The sequence below is a fragment of the Cynoglossus semilaevis genome, chromosome 20 (assembly GCF_000523025.1).
Source record: "Cynoglossus semilaevis isolate Cse_v1.0 chromosome 20, Cse_v1.0, whole genome shotgun sequence".
Classification (NCBI taxonomy): Eukaryota; Metazoa; Chordata; class Actinopteri; order Pleuronectiformes; family Cynoglossidae; genus Cynoglossus; species Cynoglossus semilaevis.
The window spans coordinates 12,248,687-12,254,143 of record NC_024326.1 but is presented as its reverse complement, the minus strand read 5'-3'; the positions used below and the strand labels follow the sequence as shown (position 1 = coordinate 12,254,143).

General features: G+C 43.9%; 1 long non-coding RNA gene across 1 annotated transcript in view; it reads right to left on the bottom strand.

Moving 5' to 3' along the window:
• Positions 1–287: 287 nt before the first annotated feature.
• The window catches only part of LOC112488697 (uncharacterized), a 13,176-nt gene continuing 8,006 nt past the window's right edge, over positions 288–5,457 (bottom strand). Inside the window, exon 3 of the long non-coding RNA XR_003053055.1 lies at positions 288–1,346. This is a non-coding gene — a long non-coding RNA (uncharacterized LOC112488697). The remainder of the gene's footprint in view (positions 1,347–5,457) is intronic.

The window sequence follows — 5,457 nt, the reverse complement described above, 5'->3', positions numbered from 1 at the left end:
ATAAGAAGAAGAGGAGCTGGCTTCATCACCATCATCAACACACACACAGATTTGAACCCTATTAAAAATAGACTTCCGGTTATTTATTATAAACTTTTTCAGCAAAAAAATTACTTTTTGGTTGTGAGCAACATGGCACCACAGAGGGTGGTTAATGTAGAGAATGGCACCACAGAGGGTGGTTAATGTAGGGAGGGTTGGTTAGTTAGTTAGTTAGTTAGTTAGTTAGTTAGTTAGTTAGTTTCTGCACATGAAACACATTCATTGAAACAAAGGAAACTAAGTCACTTTTATATCAGTGAGTTTTATTCCTGCAGAACTTTTAAGAACTATATAAATATAAAAAAATGGAAGAAAGCAGCAAGTAGTGGTTAAATACCACAGATAAAATGTCTTCATTAAATATTAAACAACTAATGGAACGGAATCTACTACATAATAACAAAGACTGAGACATTGACTTGTGTTTTGACCAATTGTAAACCTGCAAAGTTATTGATGACGTTTCTGATTTTAAGGAAGGAAAAAAGTTAACTTACTAAGTATGTAACTTGGTGACTCAAGGCAACTTGTGCAGCTTTTCAAAGGTTTTTGCCTCATTGCAAAAGTTTCTTAGCAAATAAATGTCATTCAACTGTCAAGTCTGGAGGTTGACTCACCTACAGGTGTGGAGGATTCACTGCAGCGTGTCAGGAAATTCACTTTTCACAAACATTTTGTGGAGCAACATGGCAGCAAGGTGTCTCAATACAACTTCCTGAAAGTCACGTGACAGGTTTAAGCATTGTCATTGGTTCCCTGAGGCCTGCCTTCTTTTTTAAGGTATCCTTTAAAATGCATTTTAAAGGGATGGTAAAAAATATATGACAAGACAAAAACTGACAGGTTGGTTAGATAGATAGACAGATAGATGGATAGATAGATAGTTTCTCTGTTGATTAGTTGTTTGAATAGTTGGTTGGCACTTTGAGCCCTGGAACCACTGACCGTGACGTGGCTGACTGCTGCTTCATTTCCATATCACTGAACACTGAACAGTCTGCTGAATGGACTGTAATATTTCAGGACAGGGCAGGCAAAATCTGTGCACAATGCCTCTCACACACACCCTGCTTTTCAGCCGGAACAAAGATCATAGCGAGACGTCTTTGTGGCCAAATCAGTCAAAGACGCTTTTCCCTTGTCTGAAGGCGCGGAGGTCAGGCCTCCGTGTTCCGTCCACCAGGGGTGGGAGGAGGGATGAAGGGTTGGGGGATGGAGAGGTAGGTCCAGAGGCCAGAGGCAGCTGACTCTCTCTTTCTCTCCCCCTCACACACACACGTGCACCGATGCAGAGTCAGTGTGGGCTGTGAATAAATTACAAGAGATTAAACATGAGTGGAAAAAATGACATCACAGATTAGGGATTAATCACAGCCTAGACAACATGGTTCAAGTTTTCATTAAACATTACTTTAAATTTGATTCTGTCATTACATCACATTAGATTGGATTACAGATTAGTTGGTGTCAGTCTTTGATAAATGACATTAGATTAGAGTCGATCACAACACACTACTATGACGCTTGATATAATTAATTAATTTATCTGATGACATCACATATGATGTCATCAGATATCATCATATTACATCAGAGTGGATTAGATTAGATTAGATTTTTAACCACTCAAAATCCGTGAAGATAATTTGTCCAAAGGGAAATGTTAAATATATTGGAACAAAATAAGAAACAACACAATAACAATAAAGGCAGGTGAAGGAATAAAATCCACTGACACATTCATCAACATTATTCAACCTGTCTTTGTCATCTGATTTTGTCATCTGTTAGTCATCATCTTTGTTTTCATCGTCATATAAAAATATCCACTCATTCGCGGCTGCTTAAATGGACGTGTGTTTGATTGACAGGATTAAAAACCCAGGAGTTTTTCGAACTCGCCCTCCTCCAGGCGTCATGGACACGGTCCCACGTACGTCTCCAAGCTCGGGACACATTTCTAGTCCTTTCTGAGCAGAGACCACGCACCACAGATGAACCAGCCTCCAGGAGGGAGTGAGCTGCTGCGGCCGAACCAGACCAAGGCTGTGCGCAACGGGCGCGTCATTGCGCACGGCACAGGCGAACATGGAGACACGCGTTCACCGTATACACACACACAGGGGGCACTGGAATGAGCCTCAATGAGGAGATAAAAAAATATATATGTATTTTTATTTATTTTATTTTATGTGATGATGCTTTTATAAAGCCTCAACAATCACCCAAACCTCCAGAGGTCTGTTGGACAGGACAGGTTATTTTAACCTTTATTAAACTCTATCACAGGCAGGTTAGAAATACAACTGACAACTGTGTGGATTCTGCACAGTTTCTTTCGTCTATATTTAAATAAACACCCACTGCAGCACAGACACGCAGACTTCGTCATCTCTGGAGGTGAAACTGCACATGCGCGCATGAACCTCAACAGTTAAACCCAAGATGAAGTGATCACAGTATAAACCAAAGTGGGATTAAAAAAAACAAAAACAAAAGAAAGAAAACCCCAACACGTTCTCTGTGCTGCTAATCATCCTCTCTCCTCCTCAATGAGGTGAAGTGGCAGCGACAGCTCGTGCGCCCCGGAGCCACTTCTGGTCGACGTGCGCACAAAGTTGGAGCTTTTTAGAAGTTAAATATCCCGGGAAGAACACAAGTTAGTGTCTAAAGGGCTTTCACGGGACAAAGCAGCAGCGGCTTAGCACCATATGCTTAATGGCTACAGCCGTTCAGCTTTTATTAAAGCAAAAAAGTGCTCCTTTAAAAGTTAGAAAGGCTCCTTTATTTGAGTTAGATGGAGCACTATTGCGCACAAAACGGAGGAGCGCGCGTGTTGCTCCCCCCTTTCCCCCTTTCTTTCATGAGTCTGGAACCGCCGCCACTGTCATCGGTCGTTTTCACTCCGACATAAGCTTTTCATCACCCGCTTTTGTTCACGGTGAAAGTAATGCTGCGAATCAAAGAGATGACAATATTTTCCATCAGCTTGGAGACCCTGGACAAGAGCCCTCGAGCTCTGGCAAAAATCAGGGGCCGGTTATTCATCCTGTCACTCCGCACCTGTGTTCCTGCATTCAAAGTATACAAACCTGTCCCCTATTAACATTAATTATTCACAAACAACACAAAGGCTGAAATAGAGCAGGTTGTAGTCTGTTTATGGCTCCTAAATGTGTATTTTCCCCTCTGAAGATGTGCCCAAAGCTTTTTACTCTCTGCTGCTCACCCAGGAGTGGCCGTCTCTCTTTCAGCCTCGAGTAGCCCTACAGTGTGGACATCTGCTTAATCTTGCATGGTGAAAATATGACACAAAACATGGCCAGCACGGGATTTGTTAAATCCCTGTAATGAGTGATCAACGCGCGGAGACAATGACGCGAAACCGTATGGTTCCGGGGGCCACTGGCGCATGGTGTCTCCCTCTCTCTCCCTCTCTTTCTCTCTCTCTTCTTTAGAGAGAAAGGCAGCGCCAGGTGATGACGAGAAAATCGCTTTTCCAAGTAGGAGAAAACACCAAATCCGCATCCTTTCTCTGCTTGAAAAAAAATAGGAGACATAAATTTAATTGGCTTATCTAAGAGCTCACTGGTAATTGGCTGAGTGCGCACAAAAACAAACGTGCTCGGCCCGGCCGCGCCTGGATTCACATCATTGAAAATGTGTTTTATTATTGCAAAATGTCATGCTTTACAGTTGCCATATTGTGTCCCGAACAAAGGCTGATGGAACATTAAAGACGGGCAGAACACGGTGCCAACTCGTCTCGAAGACAGCGCGTGGGCCTCTCTGTGTCTGCCTTTGCTTGCTTTAAGGCAGCTGCTGTGCACAGACTCGCGTGAAAAGAGACAACGTTTGAGCTCCAGGTGCAATCCCCGGAGAACACGGTCTGTTCAGGCGGGATCACGCAGCCAGGGACGCGCTCATAAACGTGCACTTTAGATTTGGAAAGTCACTTCTGGCTGAGGAGGAGAGCGCACGGGAATAAATCAAGGCTGGAGCAGAGACACCTGTTGGTTCAGCCGCTGAGAGTCTGGATGAGCAGCCCCGAGTCTGGTCGGTCAGTGAGCAGCCTTAGAACCGACACTCTGACGTCACCATGAAGAGCCCTGTGTGCTGTGTCGAGGAGAACTCTCCCCTGCATTTGTTTGCGCTACAAACTGATTTGCGGCACTTGTTCTCGGTCCGGTGCCAAAATGCGCACCACTTGTTACGTCTTCACCAACTTTCTGAGACACACGGTCGAACTGAAAACACATTTCGGTCACGGCATCAGTAAATACCCGTCCTTGTTGTAAATTTTCTCTTCTTTTTTTAAATTTTCTTCCAGGAGACACAAATGTTCTCACGGCCAGTGGTGCGTAAAATGTCAGTCGGATTAAGTCCGTTTTATGGAGACGTTATATCACAGAGAGTAGAAAATAATCCACAATGACGTGACATGACGTAAACAAACGTGACTTATTTATTCTCCCCATTAATCGTCTCGTCAGCCTGACACTGGAGACAATATTTAATCATGTGATTAGAACATTTTTGTCCATTATTAAAAAGATACCGAAGGAAAATTAACTTTTTCTTGTTTTAAAAAACCCTCTAACATAATATATTTAACAGCGGGTTATTTATAATGGTAGCTCTTAAAAAACTAACATTCAATATTTGACTTCTATCAGATTAAATAAAAAAATAACATTATTTTAGCTCGAAATGTCGACGACGAGTGTTGAAAAAAAAAGTGAACAGTTCAGATTCACTCTCCTTCAGGAAGTTTAGAGGAAATGTTCGGACTCAGAGCAGACAGGAGTGTCTCCATCCTCCCTCTCCTCCCTCTCCTCCCTCTCTTCCCTCTCCTCCCTCTCCTCCTTCTCCTCCTTCTCCTCGCTGCCCTGTCGCCTTGGTTCATGGTTCTATAGTAAATCGCTCCTTTCTCAGGCAAATTACCACTTGGCCTGGCCCATAATTGTCCATCTCTGCTGAAGGCGAGCTAAAGGTAATAAAACCTGTCAGGCAGTGTAATGGTCGCGTTCTTTTAAGCCGTGCCAAGGCCGTGGAGTCGGAGTGGCAGCGTGGCCGTGGAATAATTCAGCCTGTTTCCTTCCGCTTGGCTGCGAGCGCACAGAGGCGCGGAGAGGCGCGGAGAGGCGCGGAGAGGCGCGCGGCTCTGCGCCAGGCGCGGGAGCGCACAGAAAAAAAAGAAAAAAAAAGTTGTAGTTTCTGTTTAAGGTGTGAAAAACTACACTGTGGCCATTGTTTTAACACAAGAAGGAGAGAGAGATCAAAGGAGAAGGGAGAGAGAGGGAGAAAAATCCTGCTTCTCTCACAGGAGCTGACTCCACGACATTGACTTCCCGGTGGCTGTAATGGGATTACATGCTCCTGACAGAAAGCGGCGAAAAGGAAAAGGAAGGGGGG